This window comes from Pipistrellus hanaki (genome assembly GCF_964339955.1).
Source record: "Pipistrellus hanaki genome assembly, chromosome: 3".
In the NCBI taxonomy this organism is placed as follows: domain Eukaryota; kingdom Metazoa; phylum Chordata; class Mammalia; order Chiroptera; family Vespertilionidae; genus Pipistrellus; species Pipistrellus hanaki.
Window position 1 is genome coordinate 158949768 of NC_140505.1, and position 23518 is coordinate 158973285.

At 36.5% G+C, this 23518-nt stretch overlaps 1 protein-coding gene across 1 annotated transcript in view; it reads left to right on the plus strand.

Annotated features, from left to right (window-relative positions):
• SOX5 (SRY-box transcription factor 5) overlaps positions 1-23518 on the plus strand; it is a 936670-nt gene that overhangs the window by 262703 nt on the left and 650449 nt on the right. The window lies entirely within an intron of this gene.

The following is a 23518-nucleotide window of genomic DNA, read 5'->3' on the forward strand; positions in this document are numbered from 1 at the left end:
TTATCCTCTCATCTCTCCCTTTTGTTTTAAGACTGTTGTTACTTAAAATAAAAACTATTAATTTCAGAATACCCAAATTACCTTAAAAATTAGGCCTCAAGATTATCTGTGAGGCAGAAATCATTGGACAATTATTTCTGGTATAAAAGTTTTTCAATAACATAATTTGCCCAGAAGCTGTTTTCCAACCTAATAACTCTTGGAATTATGACCTAAAGTTTTGGAAGGATTAGGCTGCATAAGCTATAAGAAAGTACAAGTCTGCATGGGGGTGAGTAGAGGTGAGATCTGATTGTCTTTCAGGAAGTTCTAGTTTGAAGCAGTCATCCTGTGCAAGCAGAAATGCTACTTATGTGAATATTTCTCAGCCAGCTTGTCTTAGTTCAACCTATATTAGTACTTGCACAGTGGCATCTAAAACATTCATTAAGGAGGGTTTAATCTCTTTTCTTGATTTTAACCACTTGCTTTAATACTCCTTGAGCAAAATAACTCAAAACTGACAAACAAAAGGTTCAACGCTTTCTATGTTTGTCTTCTTTTTAGTAATTTATTGATGAGACATTTTGGAAACGTGTATGTGTGCTCATCCAGGCTATTGATAGCAACCCCATTTGGGTGTGCCCACCATCTGCTCCAGTGTTTTGTCAGAGTTGTGTCTAGAGTTAGATGGAAAGGAAGGAAGTAGGAGGCATCTCTGCATAGCAGAGCTGCACTATTAACATGCCAATCACGATGCTGGTTGTTGCAGAAGAAATAATAAATTAAGTCGGATCCTTGGCCTCAAAATTGTTCAAAAGTCCTGGGTTTGGACGGGGCGTGGGTGGCAAAAGTTCATCAGCCCCTCTGGTGAAAGGCACAATGCAAAGGTTAATAGACTCTTCCGAGTCCTTTGCATCCAGCTGTTGACTTTACTAAGCACACCAGTTTTCTCAAGGTGGGTTCAACTTGCCATGAGTTTAACCATATGCATTTTATGTAATATTTGACTATATAGAACACATTAACTCCATTTCTTTGAGGGACAAAACCCTCAACTGTGTTACCACAAAACACCTAGGAGATACCCAATAATGAGAAATTATATTAAGGGAACCTGTTTTGAGGGATATACGATTCTTTTGAGATGTTGTGAAACCCATTTCTGAACTAAGCCAGAGATGCATTGAGATATGCCCCTTAATACCTGTTAATGACCCCAAGTAAGAGGCTTTTAAGATCTGAACTTTAGTGTGGTATCATTGGCCATAAGGACTGCTGTAAGGAAGAGCCCCATAAAACTCATCATGCCTACCAAGAATTGTGTTCCAGAAACATTTCATTGTAACCTGCACTACATGAGACCACATGGATGCACTACATGAGACCACATGGATGCACTACATGAGACTTTTCTGAATTCCCTAGTTATGCTTGCCCTTGAGTAGCTTGTCTATTGATTCCTGTCAATGGCCCCTTTTCTCATCGCTACTAAATTAAAATGCTTAATGCCAAATTTAGTTTCTGTAGCCAAAGGTATAATATTTGTGGAATATATTTACCATAATTATGCCCCTCCTTTTGCTTTTATTTTCACTAACTCATGTACTTTTAATTGGTGTTCTCAGTTATATTTCATGTATCAGGGAAGGAAATACTTCACAGGCAGGGGAAGGAAGAGGGGAAGTCAGGGAAGTAGCCCTGGGAATTTAAAAAGGCATGGCTAAGACAATCATATTTGAGTTGGGCCTTGAATGTGTAAATGAGGAGAGGACTGAGACGGCAAAGTACAAAGACTGAAAAATTGGGTAGTTCAGTTTGGCTCAGCAATATTTAGGCCTGGGTAGGGGCATATCAGTCCCTAAATTTTAGGTCCTAAAAGCTTATGCATAATCTTGTATAATTTGATAGTTAAATGCATTGATATATGTTTACCCTTAGGGAAATGTTGATATTTAGCAAGCTTACACTGTGCTTGAATACAGTCTCATTCTAGAGCATATGCTCTTAATAGAGTTTACATTATATAACAACCCAAAAGGGAAGAAAATAAGTACCTAAATTTTATTTTTCTTCAAGACCAAAACTATGGATTTCTTATAAAAATGTGGCTAATGAGATAGTGGAAATAAAAGCAAAAGGAGGGGTATAGTTGTGGTAAATATATTCCATAAATATTACCCCTTTTGCTACAGAGACTGAATTCGGCACTAAGTATTTTAGTAGTAAATGATGAAAGGGGCAATTGCTAGATTTACTGTTATCAGTTATAACTCCTGCAGTTTGGAATGAGAAGTGAGCTAACAGGCATGTGTTAAACTTCCCATTTCTGCACGCACACAGACACACAGACAAAACACACACACACACAGAATTGCACATTGAATATGCTTATTGAATGTACTGAATATCAAAATCCAAAGATGTCCAGCACATTTTTGTATCACATTTTTATACGTATTTTATGTATGTTAATCTATTATGCTCTTTTGGAAACACTGCTAGAAATCTAGATCCATTACCTAGTGAATGGAAACCTAATTAGGTAGTATCTTAGTCCCTGGAGAGGTGGTCTGGAGGAGTGGTAAGGATAGACATTTCGGGCTCCATTGACTAGCTATGCAACCCTGGGCAACTTTCCTCACTACTCCTTGCAGTTTTTCCATCTCTAAAATTGAGATAATGGTACCTATTTCACAAAGATTTTAATATTAAATGAATTGATGGATATAAAGTAGATAGAGCACATATGTAGATCTCAATAACTCTTATTGTTAAAAATCACACATCTTGTGTCTGAAAAAAATCTTGTAGCTAAGAAAAAATAGGAAATAGCTCTAATGAACTCTAGTAATAAAATTTACAATAGTTTATTTTCCAAACCTCCATAGATCTTAATTTTTAAAAAATGTATTTTATTGATTTTTTACAGGGAGGAAGGGAGAAGGATAGAAAGTTAGAAACATCGAAGAGAGAGGAACATTGATCAGCTGCCTCCTGCACACACACACCCCCGCCCCCCCAACACACTGGGGATGTGCCTGCAACCAAGGTACATGCCCTTGACCAGAATCGAACTTGGGACCCTTGAGTCCTCAGGCCGACGCTCTATCCACTGAACCAAACCGGTTTTGGCAGATCTTAATTTTTTTTTTTTAAGAGAAACTCTTAATTTTTTTTTTTAAGGTACCATTTTTCCAGTGGGAACATCTTGTTTAAGAAGCTTTATTGTACGACTGGTTTAAACAAATAATAGAACGCTATTGTGATATTATCATTAACAATGTTATTATTAGAAAATGGCTAACCTCATTCTTGAAGTAGTGTTAATTGCTTAAGAATTAAAATTTGCAAATATAATTATCAGTTTAGTTTTGTTTTATTTTGTTATTTTTTATTTTTAAATATATTTTTATGAATTCCAGAGAGGGAGAGGAAGAAAGAGGAAGAGAGGGAGAGAGAGACAGAAACATCAATGATGAGAATCATTAATTGGCTGCCTCCTGTATGCCTCCTGGGGGGAGGGGGGAATCGAGCCCACAAACCAAGGCATGTTCCCTTGACTCAGATCGAACCTGAAACTCTTCAAGTCTGCAGGCCAATGCTCTATGAGTTTAGTTTTATATGCCAACAATGGTAAAATACTGATATGCTTTCTTATGTATGATATTACTTACGTTATTTAGAATAATACTTATTTAGAGTTACCACTCCGATGTTGACACGACAGCCTATTTTTTTCTTTGATCAGCTGAGACTGGCTAAAATCAGGGAACTGGCCAAATGCCAATTATGGCTTAGTTTCCAGTGTAGGAGTTTTAAAATAAAATTTAAAATGTATTCGGAGCCACCAGTTATACAATTAAAAGCACTGGCAACAGATTCCTTACTTGGGGGTCTGATAAGAGGACTAAATAAAAATTGAGCTTCAATCCTGTCCATCTGAAATTTAGAATCTAAATTTTGACTTAGAGAAACCCATAATCTCCTGAAAAACCTTTGAGCATAATTCAAACATATGCATATAAATATGTGAAAATGTGTTTTTTCCTGAAAAATGTGGCTTCGGCAAAATACAAAGCATAAGATCAAATGAAATAAAAATGGCAAAAAAACCAACAGTGACGCTAATTTGGAAATTTTGTGTTTCCTGAGAACTTTCTCTGACTTTCAATAAGCTGAAATAGTCTTTCTCTACAGGAAAACAGCATTTAAAACATGGTCCTGTGTTTAAGGGAGCTGACCAGGACTTAAGTGCCCACAGAGCTAAGCAGGCCACACAAATGTGCCTAAATCCTTTTCTTGCCAGTCTCACCTCCAAAGGGTTAACCGAGAAGTGCTCTATTGTATTCCTGATGGTGTTCTCAGCAGAAAGCCCATGGGCTCTTTCAAGGGACTCTAAACAATGAGCTCAGTGAGGCTGTTCTGTCTAATTACTCAGAGACAGGGATGCTAAAGAGGAATTAATGACAGTTGACAAGTGCAATTAATAATTATAGCAAAGCCGGGAGTCATGCAGCAGGCAGATGACAATGCCGGGGTAACTGTACATGGCAGCTTTCATAGGTTCCTGCTCCCCGTGTGTTTAAAGTGAGAGGCTTTGTGCAGGACGGGCCACACTCCATCCTGACAGGGTGGACACTGTCATTCAGCAATGCTAATGGAGAGAAAGAGTCAGTCCTATTTGTTTTCATTCTCTCTCTCTTTCCCGCTTTTCTCCCTCTCGTCTCTTCAGGCCCACCTCCCTCCTTCCTTTTTGCCATGGTTCCAATTTGGTGAAAGAAACATAACGCAACTTAAAACAAAAGTTAACAGGAAAGAGCTGCATGATTATCAGCTGGTGACAAAGCTACTTAAAATTCCTCTTGGGCAATGGGAAGAAGGGGCCTGGAAAAAGGCATCCAGAAGTGGGATTTCCATATCAAAGGGCAGGCCTTTGGCTCTGAATGGTAATTAAAGTCCCCTGATTTCATTTTCATGGTCAAGCTATGAAAGGGGAAAAAATTAGAGACGAGGATTTTTTGCTCCCTTCAAACTACAGAAAGGAGAGCTGTAAATTAAATGAAAGTTGAGCTAAAAGGTGTCTAACACTCCAATCTTTACATCTAATAGAAGTTATGATATTTCTTCGGCATTTATTCAGTTCACACCTTCGTGCTGCCCTGATTATTAAGGATATAATGTCTGCTTACATTTATTGGGCACACATCTCTGGCTTTCTGAGTTTGCAAAGATATCAGTTTTCATTACACTGTTTTGGCAGCCAAGTCATTGGGGAAGGTTTGTACACTTTGAGCAAAACTAACCTCTTTTAAGAATTACTTCTTCAGGTAACCAAAAGAACATAGACGGGCTTGTTCAATTTTAGATAAATGTTGGTCAGACTTAACAAGAACTTGTATTTCAAAGTGCTGCAGATTTGATTTTTATTTGCTACAAATTGTGCCTCTTCTTTCATTGATTGCTGGACCGATTTTACTGTCTCTTCTCTAACCTTCCAATTTCCAAGGTCATTGCTTTGGGAAATAACTAGAGGACCAGTGCACCAGCAGTGCACACAATTTGTGCACGAGGAGGGTCCCTAAGCCTGGCTGACGATCAGGGCCTATCAAAGCCTTCCAGCTGCCAGCCTGGCCTTCCTTCATTCCGTGCCTCCCCCTGGTGGTCAGTGCATATCATAACGAGCAATCAAACTCCTGGTTGAATGCTTGAGGGAACACTTTGCATATTAGCCATAGATAGATAGATAGATAGATAGATAGATAGATAGATTGATTATTTCACATTGAAGTATGGGACTTATGGGACTTATAAGCAGTTTCAAATTTGTTATAGAAGAATGACACTTATGTTCTGGGAAAGAACTTAGAAATCTTTATTCTTTTTTTTTTTTTTTTTTTAATGAAATGTTAAACTTGGACCTACCTCTCTATACAGTAAAGATCACAGAACATTTCCTTCTTCAAAAGAGCCCAGAAGCCTGGCCAAACTCCAATGTAGATAATTACATTCCACCTACCTAATTCCCTAGTTGCTTTAATGTGAAATAATTCCACTTTGCTGTCCATCCCCCTTACTTCTTATCCTTAAACTGTTTTGTAGTTTCCTAGGCATCTTTACAAGCTACCAAATATCTCCCATCCTTCAAGTACTGAGTTGGATTTGGGATAAGATAAATTATACAACCATGAATTAGTACTTAAAGAGTCATTCAAAACAAAACACAAACATACAAACTACAGCTGAATTTCAAGTCACCTTCTCCAGATACATTGGGCCCAGAGTGCTAAGTAGAAGTGCTAAGAAGTTCTCCTAACAAGAATTAGTTCATGCATTCTCAAAAGGTGATACTGAGACCAAAGGCTCAAAAATTGTTGTTAGGAGGCATAGTGGCTTATCCGTTTTATGCAAAAAGCACAGATACATATACAGTATATGCAATATATCTGTTGTGTTAAAATTTCATGGGGGAGCTATTAGGGAAGATTTTATAAAGAGCTCTTTGGGGAAGATGATAATGAAAAAATATTGAGAGACTCTTATTTTGGTTTATAACCACCCTTATTTATTGGTTATATAAGAAACAAGGAATGGCAGAGTTCAGGAGGACTCAGCAACATTCATTCTACCTTGCTTTTTTTTTCTTTCCTGTTTCTCATCATGTATTGTCAAAGTCTGGTAGAGATAAAGAACCAGTGTGATCTACTTCTTATTTCTTACCCACTCTTAAGGGGTAAAATGGATGGACCAATGGAATACAGTAACGAATGACTGGGGATTTATAAATATACATTAATCCAGGCACTTGAATGAAAAGTAATCCAATTAAAGCCTAAAGAGAAAGATAATAAATAACATTAAGACTATAATATATTAAACACTGATTTAGAATTATCATTGGAGAGATGGTAGGGAATATTAATTTAATATATATTTATAGAGGAAAAAGGCATACACTATCTCTGAGACTTCAGTGGTTAAATAAAATATTAAAACGATACTGATGGATTAGATATAGTGATACATTTTCTAACTTGCTCCTCTGAGAGAATGTACTGAATTTGGGATATCACAGAACAGTTAAAATATTTAAAAACTGTGGGTAAATGAGAACGTTATTCCATCTAGTCCAGTATTGTGCAGTGGCTGGAATGTGTTGTTATGAATACATTGTTAGCTCATAGGCCAAACAGAATATGTTAACACACACAACAAGTAAGTGAATCTTGAGAAGCAATAGATGATGATGATGATGATGATGATAATGATGATGATGATGGTGATGATAATGATGGTGATTACAATTACGTGACACCAACTCTTAGTTAGGAACTGTTTTAAGCAGTTTACTTATACTAATTTAATTTCTGGAAAACCCTAAGTTACTTACTATTACCATCATACCCATTTTTATAGATGAGGAAATTTAGGCACAGATAGTTGAGTAACTTGCCCAATAATTTATTTTGAGCTTAAGGATAACAATAGCATGTCATCTGTAAAGCCTTCTTAAGACTTATAATTCATTTTTACTTCCATTGCCTTAAGAAGAATTAAATGCTAAGTGATAGAAATGTGATAATATCCCTTCAAAGGCAGTTTAGGGTTTCAAGGTTTTGTGAAATAGTTGTCTCTTTTCCCTTCCAAAGACAAAATGTCTTAAACTTTTCACTTGAAACCATGTGTCATGTTTCCTTTATATGATAGCCCGGTTCATTTATTTGGGGACTTATAAGATCAATTTTAAACAATTTCTGTATAACAATTTCCGATTCCTCTTATAGGCACTGTGGTCTTACTTCCCTTTTGTTTGCCCTTTCCATCTGTGCCTTAAAGACAACAAAACATAAATGACTTGAAAGAACCTCAGGAGATGAATAAAGGTAGACTGTCTCTTCTACCATTTCTAGTTCTGGTTTTTTTCTAAATGCTTTTTCATGTGTGGATGTTGAGATAAATAATCTAAGAAGAGTAAGATCTTAGATCCCTTTCAAATGATCTGCAACCTTACAGAATAAAGAGGTAAACAAGGCAGTACACATGTTTCTCCTGTCTTATCTAAGAGGAGCTGGAAAGAAATTCAAGTAATAATTTTACCCTACGACAAAAGTTTGTGTCTGAACTGCCTGGTAGGGACACACTTGCCTCCAGTCTCTTGGCTCTCTCTTTGTTTCCATTTTTTTCCTCCCCCCCCCCCCTTTGTCTTTCTTTTCTTATCTCAATGTCTCTATGTATCTCTCTTGCTTCCTAGCTCAAATGCATCATTTTCTGCTATTGTGCTTAAAAAACTTGGCTGCAGGGGCTCTGAAATGAATAAAAATGTAATCCTCGCTGTGCCCATTGTGTGCTCTCATTTGTTTTTGCTGTATCGATTTATCAGCGGAGGGAAATTACTTGCTGGAAGAGAGGATGCCAGTCAGAATGACATTTATTTCATAGTACAAGGAGGCTCTCCAGCGTGTTTCCATGTAACCCAGATATTGGAGCTGTAAAAGGGCTTGTAACAAGGTTTAGTGCTATGATTAGATCGTGTGGAGCACCTTGCTTTCATAACAACAGGCAGTCTGCAGGAGCTAGGGCCTTGGGTTATGGTCAACCTTTTTTTTTTTTTTTTTTTTAACATAGATACAGAATTCAATGATTCCCTCCCCACCTAAACTGTTTCTATTCCAAAAGCCAAATCTTGCAGACTTACAAGAATAAAAGAGGTATATTTTTAGATGCCTAAAGCTTTTACAACATCAAATTAAATGCATAAATAGATGAAACGCTTACCTATTAATCCTCTCAACTTTTTTTTTTTTTGCCCTTTTCCCTTTATTTTGGAGAAATTGTTCCATTTTAATTCACCAAAGCAAATCTTTTCATTCAGTGATTGTAAGTTACATGTGCTCAGGGCTACCAATTACCTGTGAAACCACACACATTCTCTATGTGAAAACTAAGCCAAGTGTAGCAAAGTAGAACAGCAACTGTTCTTGGGTCAGATACTAGAGATATATTTTCATAGGTCTCTGCTATTATTTTTATAAGACTGGTATTTAGGAAATTAATTAGTTTCCTTGTCTTCCTAATTTTCCAGAGAGGAGGCCCAATTGGAATGTTTAGGATAGTCATTTTCCCCTCTATGGCATGAGAGAAATGAGTCTATTTCCTAGGGAATGTGTTCATTTTTATAAGATTTCATAAATGTTTTCTTCTCCCCTTTCCTCATAGCTGACATTTGTTCATTTTGTAATGTTGGCAAAGGCAAAAATGATTGAGATTTGTAGAACAAAAAATCAATACTAAACGTAAGTTAGCAAATAAAACAAAGATCTGCACTATTTTTTAAATAACTGGGTTTGTTTGTGATTTTGAAATCTGTTGGGTTATGGATGGAAAATATGCCTTGTCCATTCCTTTTTTGAATATCTGGCCTAGTTCACTAGGGACTGGGATGTCTCTTAAAGAAGATTGGAACTTTCAGTCAAATTTAGATTTATGGTATAACATAAGCTTTGACCAGAAGAAGATAAGGAAATAAATGGTAGTTACTTTATTATGTTTTATTCAATGTAGAAAGTAACTTTTTTTTTTTTTTTTAATTCAAGGAGGTCACTAAAGCAGTAAACGAGGGAATAGAACTTCCTGGCATTCTAAGTCATACTTCTGACATATATTTTGGGACTAGTATTGTTCAACATTAGCATACTTTTGGTAGTCAATTAGAAAACACTTAAAATTTTATTAGTTCTATAAAAAATTAAGATAATAATGAACCAAATAGTCTCTAAACCCTAGGTTTATAAGAATAATAGCGAAAACTTGTTAAGAAATACAGTATGTTTTAATGGTATAAATCTTAGTCTCAGCTGACTCAGCTGGTTGCTAGTACCTAAATACTGTACAGTTCTCTCTTGGGGTATTTCACTACAGAATAATATAACTGCCAACTCTAGGAAAGTTAGTCCTGGATGTTGGTCTTTACTCTCATACTTAGAAGGTCAGTTTAACTAGGAAAAAAACACAAAACTCTAGGAATTAAAAGAACAAGTGATTAGGAATCTGGTGTTTTATATACTGAATGGAGAATATTTTCAGTATGAGAGCCAGTATATAATACTCAGAATCATTGCCTGTTTCTGTTGAGTGCCTTTCAACTGAAATTATATGGCTTTATTGGAAATAATCTAACTTATTATACCCTGCCATACATTCTCTGAACTGTAATTCTTTGGGTAGCTTGTGATAATTCTCTTGACATTTTCTTCACTGTCTCTTTAAATCTTCTTTATTAATTACAATTTACATTCAATATTTTTTTGGTACAGGTTTCAGGTGTACGGCATAGTGCTTAGACAATAAGAGACTTTATAAAGTGTTCCTCCTTTCTTCAGGCACCCACCTTGCACTGCATATAATTATTCAATATTATTGACAGCATTCCCTATCATTTACTTTACATCTCTGTGACTATTTTGTAACTACCAATTTATAATTCATAATCCCAATTCTTAATTATCTTACTTTGTTCTTTTGAATGAATTAACCCTCCGAAATGACTAAACATAATATTTTAAAAGCTAAATTAAAATGGAGTTTTGGAAAACCCAATTGTCCATGTTACTTTTTGTTGAGCTTCTTGAATTCCAAGAAGTTTCAGAACTTCAAAGACAAATGCTGCTGCCTTTAGATTTTTAACAAAACCCTACAATGGCTCAACTTTCTAGTGCAGTGGTAGGCAAACTCATTAGTCAACAGAGCCAAATATCAACAGTAAAACAATTGAAATTTCTTTCGAGAGCCAAATTTTTTTAAACTTAGACTTCTTCCAACACCACTTCTTCAAAATAGACTCGCCCAGGCCATGGTATTTTGTGGAAGAGCCACACTCAAGGGGCCAAAGAGCCGCATGTGGCTCGCCAGCAGTTTGCCCACCACGGTTCTAGTGAAACTGTCAGTTTCTCTGTTCTGTGGACAACTGCAGTTTCATTTGCTCCTCCTGCTGGTATTAATGGAAAAACCATCCTTTTGACATGTCTAGGCTGTGTCAAAGTTCCCTATCCCTTGCTGGGGTAATAATGGTTAGAAAGCACTGGCTGCAAGTGATTTGTGTCTTGGCTACAGTCCTTTCCATAAGGCCTGCTTGGAATAGTTATGCATTAATACTGCAAGATGTAAAATGTGCTAGGTGATTGCATTATATTGAAGAAGATGCTCCTCGTAAATTTTTACATGTTTATTATATGCGTATATAATATATAACAGAACTTTACCGTAACAGACTTTTCACTTTCAATTCATGTATTACCGATAGCAACTTTATTCTACCCCATACTTCAAACTAGAGGTGGTATTGCAAATAGGCAGTTTAGATAGTTTTTAAAGTTTGTATCTTTGTGATTCAGCTATTGTTTCCTAACTCCCATTATCTTTCATTAAAATATACATTTTTATTGATTTCATGGAGGAAGGGAGATGGAGAGGGAGATAGAAATATCAATGATGAGAGAGGATCATGGGATCAACTGCCTCATGCATGCCCCCTTACTGGGAACTGAGCCCACAACCTGGGCATATGCCCTGACCAGGCATTGAACCATGACCTCCTGCTTCATAGGTCAATGCTCAATCACTGAGCCATGCAGGCCAGGCCCTATATGATCTTTCATTCTCTGAATTTAAAAGCAGTGCTTGTACGTGTTAGAAGTGCAAATATGCCTACTTCTCTATCTTAAGGAACAGGGTCTCCTTGTGGTCTAGATATCATAATACCATTTCCCTTTCATACATATAAAGGAAATCAAGTGGCATAGAAAAGGAAGAAAAGTACTAGTATCAGAAGTAAGTGCCAGAACAAAAAGGCTCTTGGAGTACTGCGTGAAATCAAAGACCATTTCATTTGGATGTGATGGTAGTGTTTTACTGGTGAGATACTGAGGTTAAATGCACTCGTGTGGGGCCTGTTTTTATCTCAGTGAGGTGGTTTCTGGCTGCAGTGGCTCATTCTGGGATGATCAAGGGCATGCTGGCCTGGTATCTCACCCCACACTTTGCCATGCCATGTGATTGTGAAGTGACGCATGTGAACTTGCCTGGTTGGCAGCTGTCAACTGTAAATGGCCATATGTAATGATGGGTAAAGTTGTTGTCAACTGTCAATAGGCCATATGTAATGATGAGTAAAGTTACAGGCTGTTGTCGGATTAGATGTAAGATTAGGAAAAAGGAAAAAACCTATCTCTGAAAGCTCTAAAACAGGTAGATTTTTTTTAAAGGTCTTGTGTTATGTATCACTCATGTACCCATATTTCTGTTTTGACCCAATTTCTCTATAGATATAGAAAATGAATTTTTTTCATTGGTACTGACTCACAGTGGAAAGGGAAAAACCTTACAAATCAAAGGCTAGAGCCTTTGATTGCTTGGGGGAACATTCAAATGGGAGGGATTTTGGTTTGTAGGGCAGGTACACACCTAGGAAAGATCTCTTCATAGTCACTCTCCCTTCTCCAAAACACGGAAAACATTTCATTCAAGACTAAGTATTTACTAAGCAGTATTTCTGTGCCAGGTATATGCTGGGCAAGTGTGAAATTATTGCTTTAGGATAAATATTATTGTCAGTCCAGAGAGATGATCAATGGCATAGGCATGATAGATCAATACAGCCAAGCAGTCATTCTTTGTCATCTTTTCTACAAAAGGGACATGTTTTTCACCACCGGCTCCATGAATGATCACTATTGTGTGATTTCTAAGCTTTTTTCTTGGCACCATCTTTCTTTGATCATTTTTAATGCAAAGATCCTCTTCATCATTTTCTTTGTGACTATCATACATCAACCTAGAACAAAATAGTCGGAAAAACATAAGGAACCTAATCCAAGTTTGAAAAGAAAGGCACTGTACAGAGAGAGCTGGTGCACAACAAAGAACCTACAGTCAAAAGAGGACCAGGAAGGAGAGAGGATGAGAATGTGGGCCTAACAAGGCTAAATAAAAGAAAAGGAAGTAGAAGAAAAGAAAGGAACTCCCTGTTTCTTCCTTCTTATAGAACAAAACATTGAGTTCTTTTTTTTTTTTTTTGTATCCTTGCTCCGGGAAGGCTGCAATCTATTTATCTCAGAAATATTGGCCCTCTGAGCATGGAGTTTGAAAAACTGCTCTAAGAATTTCTGTCCAAAGGCAAATCCCTGCATGCCAAATTCAAGCCTCCCATTCAAGTCCCTCAAAACATGCTTCCAGAAAATTCTGTTGTTGCTATTTCTTCTCCTCTAAAAAGGGAGGCTCAACACAATTCTTTCGCTATCATGTATTTTCTGAGAAGTCCAGTAAAACATCTTGGACAGGAAGCCTCACAAAGATTCCCTAGCCTAGTGGTCGGCAAACCAAGGCTCTCGAGCCACATGCGACTCTTTGGCCCCTTGAGTGTGGCTCTTCCACAAAATACCACGGCCTGGGTGAGTCTATTTTGAAGAAGTGACGTTAGTTAGAAGTTTAAATTTTAAAAATTTGGCTCTCAAAAGAAATTTCAATTGTTTTACTGTTGATATTTGGCTCTGTTGTCTATTGAGTTTGTGGACCACTGCCCTAGGCTCTATAGAGACAGTTTGAGAAATGGTTTTATAGAAATGTCTCTGGCTTTTCTGTCCATTTCTTGAACTGCCATCAAGAACTCCTTATTGATTTAGGATAAAGACTTAGTATACCCACAAGGCTCTGCTTCCCACCCCTTAGAGAACTTCCTCAGCCTTATCGTATGTGTTCTGTGCTTCAACCACTCTGTTCTTTCCTTCTAGTCCTCAAAAAAAAAAACAAAACAAAAAACAGCTCTCTCTTGTCCTTAGCCCTGGGCACAAACTCTTCTCTCTTTAATGTTTCTAACTGACCACCCTCTTTTCTGCGTGAACTCTTAGTCATTGAACAGATTTCATTTCCAGCTTAACTTCTTCATGCCGCCTTCCCTAAATCTGTAGTCTAGATATTGTTCCTTATTGTCTACCCTCATGTTACATTCCTCCCCCCAGATCTATCTCCACCACAAATTATGCACTCATCCTTTTGTGATTGGATCTCCCTTCATAAACTACAAGTTCCAAGCAGACACCAGGTCTTTTTTCTCCCCTGGGTGTTCCTACCTCCTGGCTCCATGTCTGGTATATAGGAGCCACTTGGTAATTTTTTCTTTGTATGAATGAATGCTCCTCTGTGACGTCTTCAAAAATAAATTACTCATGTAGTTGAGAGCTGGGACATTTCTCTTTCTTGAGGAAGAGAGATGCTTGCTTCTTATATTTAATGTGATCTTTATATATCATCATATTTCTCCTTTGGAGAAGGTTGGTAGAAATATTACATATATATATATATATATATATATATATATATATATATATACACACACACATACATATTGTTCCAAGTTGCTTAGTTTTTTCTATGACTATTTCATAAATCTTTTTTTTCTGTGTCATCTACTTATGGTCTTTTTACTTTGTATTTCATTGTAAGCTGTCTGAAAGCCTTTTGGAAGTATTGGGTATATACATTAATAAATGAGATAAATCAACCCCAGGCAAGCCCATTTCCTTATAGTGGTGTTGGAATAGTTTATTCTTGTGTAAACATGGCTCAAGAAGAATTTAATGTGTGTTTTTTTTCTTCTCATTTTGTTGGAAACATTTTAAAAATTTCTCTTACTTTGCACCTGTACACTACTTCTCTTCCAAGTATATTTAATCTTGAAGCACTTTCCAATCATTACCTGGTTAGCTGCCAACATGTCAGTGTTTATAGTATGGAGGAACTTAGGCAAAAAGAGCCAAAATTTCAGAATTAAAAAAAGAAAGTTGATAACATGAGAATGTATTCCTGGCTCTTAGTTTCTTGCAGTTTCCCTCAGGTGGTTTGATGCTAGGTTGATAATCATTCGTGTGGATTATTATTTTAATTTCCTTTCACTTTTTTTTTTAGTTTGAAACATAGAGTTTTATATGACAGACAATGATTGATGTGATTGTCATAAGATATTTTATTTCAAACACCCTTTAAAAATCAGTTTGATAGATAATAGATAATATTTGTATAGATGTAAGTAATTTGAGAAAATCAATGGGGAAAGTAATATCCCCCCAAAATTGAAATAGGCAATTTTTTAGTAGTCAATGTGATATGGCACCTAAGTCGACATTTTATGAAAAATGTTATCCTATATAATAAAAGCCTAATATGCAAATTGTCCCCTGGACCTGGAGTTTGACTGGGAGTTTGGCTGCTCGCTATAACATGCGCTGACCAGCAGGGGGCAGTGTGGAATATGGTGATCATCAGCAACTCTGTGCTGGCAGCAGGGAGCAGTGGAGGCACTACTGGCCCAATGGGCCCCTTCAAGAGTGGGACCGTGGCAGGATGGTGGGGCAGTTGAACAGGTGATGCCAGGCTAAGGTGGGTGCGAGTGGGGCCGATCGCCCCGCCGATCCCTCCACAGACAGCAACCAGCATCCATTACAGAGAAAGGGCAAATAGCAATATTAAAATATTTCTGCTAATTATTTTCCTTTCAATGTGCATGAATCTGTGCACTGGACCACTATAAGTTTCAACAAGACTAAAGCCAAAACTTTAAATACATGCACGCCAATTGTGTAATGTTGAAGGCATATATTTATTTTATTTTTATTTGTTTATTTTTTAAATATATTTTTATTGATTTCAGAGATGAAGGGAGAGAGAGATAGAAACACCAATGATAAGAACGAATCATTGATTGGCTTTCTCCTGCATGCCCCACACTGGGGATCAAGCCACAACCTGGTCATGTGCCCTGACCAGGAATTGCACCTTGACCTTCTGGTTCATAGATGTACACTCAACAATTGAGCTATGCCAGCTGGGCCATAGATTTATTTTATGGCCAAAGGCTGAACTTGGCCCAAATCTGATATAGTCACTTGATGCTAGCCAATGATATTAGCACTCAACAGGTGACCTAATAAACACAAAATAGTTTATGCTTATACAATTCCATATTGAAGTCATTTTTTCTTTTGGATAAGTAGGATGTAGAATTTTCCACAGGTTAAAAGAAAAATATATAAAATGGATATTTTTTTCTTTGTTTCACTAAGGATTTTTTTTTTCTTTACCTCCTTATGTATTAAATTTGAATTCTGTATTCTCATAGATCTTTTCTTTAGGTGCTCTATAGTTTATCTGTCTTATATCTTTTATTCATGTTATTACTTTGTCAAATTTAATTATTTTTTTGGGTTTAATTTTTGTTAAAAAATAGCTCTTTCACATCCACCAATTCTAGATGTAGGCCAAATAATATACACATATGTGCATGCACATACATGCACTAACAGCCCTACCTCCATAACCCCAAGCTAGTTAAGGCCCCAATTCAAATTTTAATGAACCAAATGTGTTGCTCTATCTGTCCATTTGTGCTAAGGTATCAAGTATATAGAGCATCAGATTGAATTAGCTTCTGCAGCTCAATCTTAGGCAAGTCGTCTTGTTTGCAAATTCCTTAAGTGTGCTGCCTTTTTTGTTTTGTTTTTAATTGTTTCTCATTCCTACTTTCTGTAATCATTAATCAATGCATTAACTCATTCACTATAATCTTATTATTTTCATAGGTACATCCTAGATTTTGGTGTTACAATGGTAAGGAGAAAGCAAAAAAACAAACAAAAAAAATGAAACAAAAACACTCTCAAAACACAAATCATGTTCTTAGCCATCATGAAACTCACAGCCTAGTGATAAGAGAAATTAGTGCTAATTAAACAATTATATAAACCAATACGTATACAATTGTGAATGTAATGAATGCTTGAAAAGAAGGGTAAACATTGATGAGCCTTCTAGTAGGAGGATTTGACCTAATCAGAATGTTTAGAGAAGGCATTCCTGAAACATGAGTTAGGCATAAACTAGGTGGATATTATAAATGATAAAACCCTATTGCTCATTAACTCTGCCCCAGGCAATGTGACGTTTGTTTTATCTGTGTCTACTTATCTAATTCGCTCAAATATCCTGGGAGAATGGCACTATTATTTACCCCAGCTTTCAGAGGGAAACTAAGCACTGACAATATGCCAACCTAGGGATCTGCTCCAGCACCCAACTGTTTAACCTTTCACTTCTGTCCTGTCTACTCAAAGAGTAAGGGAAAGAATGTTTAGGTGTAGAACTTGCCCATCTTGTGCCTATGCCCAGAGAAGGCCAGCAGGAATAGAAAGGTACAAGCAGAGGAAGCCAGCAGATTACCAATTTCCCTCCATTTGCTTTCTAAGCATCTTCAGCATCTACTCCTCCTCCCATGTCACAGACCAAACCATGGCTCATGGGCAGCACCTTTGTTCAGGGGGCAGTGGATCATTGCTAGATATTACTTAAGGTCTTCCAGACCGAACTATTTCAAATTACATGAAAAGCCCCATAAATTTAAGATTAGAGAAGTTCAATCCCAAAAAAGGAAAGCTTTCCTCTTTTCCCTTTCCAATATGGAAACAATGACTTAGTATGAAACCACCTACTTGACTACACTGAGAATTTAAATCTTCCTAACAGGATAGCTGGTCACCTTGATCAATTTGAAAAGTGATAACTTAAATGGCTTGAGCTGCCGAAACCGGTTTGGCTCAGTGGTAGAGCGTCGGTCTGCGGACTGAAAGGTCCCAGGTTCGGTTCCGGTCAGAGGCATGTACGTGGGTTGCGGGCACAGGCAGCTGGCCGATGTTTCTAGCTCTCTCTCTCTCTTTCTTCGTTGGCTGATGTTTCTAGCTCTCTATCTCTCTCCCTTCCTCTCTGTAAAAAATCAATAAAATATATTTTAAAAAAATAAAAAATAAATAAATGGCTTGAGCTTAGAATAACTCTAGAACCATCATTTAAGAGATAACATAGTTCATGTTTGGGAAGATTCATGGTGGTTGTTTTATGGTTTCAAAATTAAGAATATTTCTAGTTGGGTTGAAGCTCCAAATATAGTTAGATGTTGAAACTATTATATTAATACAGGGATTTTACTTTCTACAATAGTATAATGGGACTCCCAGTATATATTGCTATGATAATAATTACACATATAATTTAAAAGACCAAAAAAAAGGTCATTTGTATAGTTAATGAAAAATCCTGTTGCTCTTTTGATAAGTGGTTAGTCAGTTAAATCATTCTGTAATACTGCTAGTCTAAGACAACTTAGGGTTTTTAGAACGATTGTTTAAATCTATCCAAACAATACATAAAGATAAATAGTTACATGGATTGGTTGTATGAAAGTGAAAAATTAAGTTTAACAAATACAGGGCAAGTGAAAATAATATAGTTTCTATTTGGAATAACAGCTTTAGTAATTCTTTTTCTCTTTGAATTACTAAGAAGCAAGTTATTGAGCATTTTCTACTTTTAATGTCTTGGTTACAATTAAAAATATATAAGGTAGAAATTACTGTTATTACCTTAAATTGGAATATTATTTATGTATTCAAAATATTCAAAAAAAAACACATTTCACATGGAAGCATAAACTATGAAACAAAGGAAATATTAGAGATTATTTATAAGCTGAAGCAGAGAAATATAGCTTTGGTTGTTAAAACCTTTATAACACATCTCTAGTAAATCATGGACTATTGATATAAATAAAATATGTTTTATGATATGAAAGTGTATGCATCTTGAGTTCTAAGTTCGCAAAATTATACATATGTCTTCTTAAATATTAGATGCTTTTCTGTTTTTAAAAGGAAAATTTGTAACACTATTCAAAATAATGGAATTACAAAGAGAAAGCAAAAGCCTTCACAGTTGCATTTTTCCCAGAGATAACCACTATAACGGTTTGTTTTATATCCTCTAGCTGTATATAAAGAACTGCCCCCTGCCCCTAAAATGGTGTCATAATCTTAATTCACTCTTGATGGACATTAGGGTTGTTTTCCATTACTTACTTAGGTAAATAATACTACAAATGACTATTTTGTTAGCATGTATCTTTGTACCCTTAAGTTATTATGTAGATAAATTGCTATGAACAATTACTAGCCATGGAATAAAAATCATTCACTTTTAAAGCTTTCATACATATTGCCAAATTGTCCTCAAAATGTACAAATTTACACTTTCACTAATGCTATGTAATGATCTCTTTTCTCCCAGATATTAGCACTAAGATCTCTTGAAATTATATCAGTTGGATAGAAAAGTGATATCTCATTACTTTTTTATACAGTTTATTTTAATCACTTTGATTATTGCTGTATATTCATGGTCGGAATAGGCTATAGAATAATATAAGAAGAAACAAACCTTACTTGTATAACTCAGTGGGGAAAAAGGTCAGGCTGGTATAAGAAGTTGAAATGGATCTTGCACATTAGTTTATTTCACATCTTCTAGTGTTTTCAAAGTGCCCTCATTTTTGAAAAAAGAGTTTGCATATCGTGACACATACATTGAACTGTTTGCTTTAGTAGAAGAATGAGCAGAACTGTAGCAAACCTTTCTCTATAACAAAATTATTTTAATACCTTTCAGGCAAGAAATTAGTTTCATCAAGAAAATTGATTTAATTTGAAAGAGGCGCAGTATTTATAGCCATAACGGGGTTAAACATTTTTCTCCACTCCTCTATCAGAAAATAGCTTCTAACCAGTATATAGCTCCAAATCAATTAGTTCAGTTTAAGGTTTTCAAATTTTATTAATTCTCCTCCCATCCTTATGACATTTATTTTCTGTGAAAATCTTTGAAGTTCTTCACATAACTTTACAAAGTAGACAAAATAACATTTGAGGGCCAGCTGACTGGCCCAAAGAAAAATTTGCAATTGACCATATTTAATTATTTTGGTTCCCAGAGCAAGATAGTGATATTTGATTTTAACATACCCTTCCGGTCTTCTTAATATTTTTCTATTTCCAAGTACCTAAATTCACTTAAAAATAAATTATATAAAGTAAGAAAACTTACTTTATAACCAATGGCTTTGAAAGCAGTCAGTAGCTGATTAATTTTTATGGAAACCTAAATAGAAGAGAAACCCAGAATACCAATATCGTACAAATGGTAACTTACTTGTTTGCCAGACCTGCATGCTGTGTATCTTACCTGCACAGTCTCTCTCTCTCTCTCTCTCTCTCTCTCTCTCTCTCTCTCTCTCTCTCTCTCTCTCTCTCTCTCTCTCTCTCTCTCCTTCCCTCCTACCCTCCCTCAACCTGCATAGTTTTTAAATGGCAGCCTAATGAGTTTGACTATACCATTGAGACTGAAAGAGAAGTACACTTTCCTCATTGTCTTCTCCAGAAGTACCTTTGGACATTTGAATGCTGCAAAATAGAAAGGAAGCTTTCATAGAGATCATGAAAATAGAGATTTTTTTTTCTTGAGTGTTAGATCATCTCTCTATGTGAGTCCTAGTTCTGATTTAAGAGACCTTCCTGCCATAATCATGGCCAGGAACAAAGAGATAGATTGTTTTTAATTGTCCTGTGTTTTGTTCTTATTTTGAAAAGTATTCTGTGTGTTAAGTTTTCTTTGAAAAAAAAATTTAAATCATAAAATAGGAAGAGGCTTTTGTAATCAAAGCAGGCAAAGCTGCTCATGTATTTAAATCTATCTATAATTAAATTATTTTAAGTTTTTTTCAAAATTTACCTTCATTTAACTAATTGGACACATCTTGTTGTTTTAGGTGTATTGACATATCTTGGTATTATACTTTGATTGCAAAGGGAAATCTTGATGATGAACCTGAAGTGTTTCTCAGTAGTGTCCACGTGGGCTTAGGTATTCTCTACTGTTAAAGATTTTTAACAACCAAGGGAGAGAATGCAGAGTACATCTAATCCACCTTTCTGTTTTGTGATATCACACTAAACTGTTACACTTACCAAGTGAAACTCCAGCCATAGGAGAGAGATTTAGTAACCTAATCTCAGTGAATACTTGAGTTATAGATTACTTTTAAATCATGTCATTAAGAAATATCTTTGTAGTAATAAGTATCTCAACTTGAAAATTTATATTGCATGTTAATTTTAATGGAAAAATAGAATGACTACATGAAAAGCAACACTGGCACCGCAGATGTTGTTCACAACAGTAACAACCACTTGGTAGAATCACTCCACTTGACATATACATTTTCTCTACTCACCCTGGCTCTTCCTCCGCCCGCCCCCCCAACCTCCCATTGTCTGGAGTGAAATTCAGCTGCCAGTCTTGACAGCATTGTGATGCATAGTTGGATATTAGCTTGGGACAAAAGTTAATTTTTTTCCCCTCTACTAATTTTACTGGAGGGGGAAAAGGTAGCTGACTTATTGCCTAAATAGAAATTTGGCCGATGAAACAGCAAAGTGTAAGATACAGAATTTGAATACATACTTGTACATGTAAGAATTTCATTTTATCATCTGGAAATCTTGGCATTTGACTTCAAGATATAGCATAGCCAAATCGCCATACATTGCGTCTTTGTGCAGAAAACTTTTGGAAAATGTAGTTTCACAGAATATGTTGCAAGCTGATAAAATGAATTTTCAGCATCAGAATTCACAAAGGAAGAACAGAGCACACAAGGACAAGGGAGGTGATACCACAGACACAGTAGTGAGGCCCCTGCTTGGAACCTCCCGCTTAGCTTCCTTGATTTGCCATTGAGTAACTTGTACTAAAATCAGAATTTTAAAATTGGGCTTTTGACTTTTACTATCCTTACAAACTAAAGGAAAAAGAAAATACCTTAGATAAACGAAAATGAATTTTTGAGACAGCTGAATGTGAACACGACCACTACGAGGAGTTTTTATTTTTAAGAATGGGTAGTCAAGCGAAAACCGGTTTGGCTCAGTGGATAGAGCTTGGTCTGCAGACTGAAAGGTCTCAAGTTCGATTCCAGTCAAGGGCATGTACATTGGTTGCGAGCATATCCCCAGTGGGGGGTGTGCAGGAGGCAGCTGGTCGATGATTCTCTCTCATTGAGGTTTCTAACTCCCCTACCTCTCTGTAAAAAATCAATAAAAAAATATACTATAAAGAAAAAAAAAAGAAAAAAAAAGAATGGATAGTCAGGCAGTAAATAGGATTCAGTGTGTCACATGCCAAGATCTCTTTATGTTGTGCCATCAGTTTACATATCCAAAAAGATACATACATTTTGCTAACATTAGCATAAGACCTCATCACTGGAGCTGTGCAATGCAGTTTTATTGTTTATACCTTTTATATTCCCATCAAACACATATACTTGGGACATTGGCTTGCAAGGCAATGGCCAGGTTAAATCTCCTTTTTACAAAAATTAAAAAAAAAATGGCATAACAATAAATTGCCGAAGTGTCTTTGGACATTTAGAGCCATGCACTGGCTGTAAGAGGAGACTTTTCTAGCAGAAAACTTTGTTTTCTTGTCCTTAACCACTGAATCCCACATTCCCTTCTGAGCATAAACTGGCAGATTAGACATTTCCAAGGGCTTGTTCAGTGTGAAGTTTTTCAGGTGATTCCAGTTTAATGCAGCCAGATAATTGTAGCTCCAGGGCTTAGTGAGGTTGTAAAGCTGCTAATCCAGACAATATCACCCGGTCACATGTGGTGCTTATAGCAGACACCTCTGCCTTTAATGGTCTTTCCCCATGCTGGCGATTCCTAGTTTCAGAAGTCCTATAAAAAGGAGGCACGCAGGCCAAGATTAAGTCTGGGGGGAAAAAAACAAAACAAAAAATAAACCAGATTGCCCACTTTGGGACAACAACGTGAAACGTGATATATTTTGCCAAAGATAATATGTGATCTTTTGGTGGCATCAGGTTCTATTTTCTCCCTTAAAATCTCTAAGGGAATTGAGCATTGAATTTGAAAACTGTGTCCTTTTTGTTGTTGTCTAATAGCCACTGCCAAAGCCGCCATACTCCGAGCATTTATAAACAGTTTAATCAGTTAGTGCAGTTATCATTTGGGAGCGCTCTCCCTTTCCGTGGAGTGCAGCAATTCACTTTCCGCTTTTACTCCACTCAGAGCCTCTTCTGACTGACAACTGTAATGCAATATTGGATAATGATGATGCCGGGATGCTGAAGGCTGTTACCTTTTCCTCGCACCCTGACCAAAACTTGGTATTTCTATTGTAGTTAATATATAAACAGATGCTTATAAATAAAAGACGAATCCATTCATTTGGCAGCCCTTTGTTAGTGCCCGTGGCCCACACGCTCATGCACACGCTACTGAGCAATGGGGAAATAAAACAACGTTAGGGAGAGGTAGTTTTATGTGATCAAGCCTTTTCATGCTGCACTGAATGTTAGCGGTGGGCAGAAGCTCTGTTTTAGAGCATCCTTTAATGTGGCGCGTCCCGATGGGAATGAGGGTTGCGGAGTGTCTAAGGTCGGGTCAGGATTTGGATGATATGAAGTATGTGGGCTCTAAGAGAACAGAAAAGAAGGTGGGGATGGAGAGCTCAGACACGGGGTTTGTGGTGCCTAATGCTACCTCCTGGTAGTGAGACTGTGGGTAAGGTGCCTAACTCAGAGCAG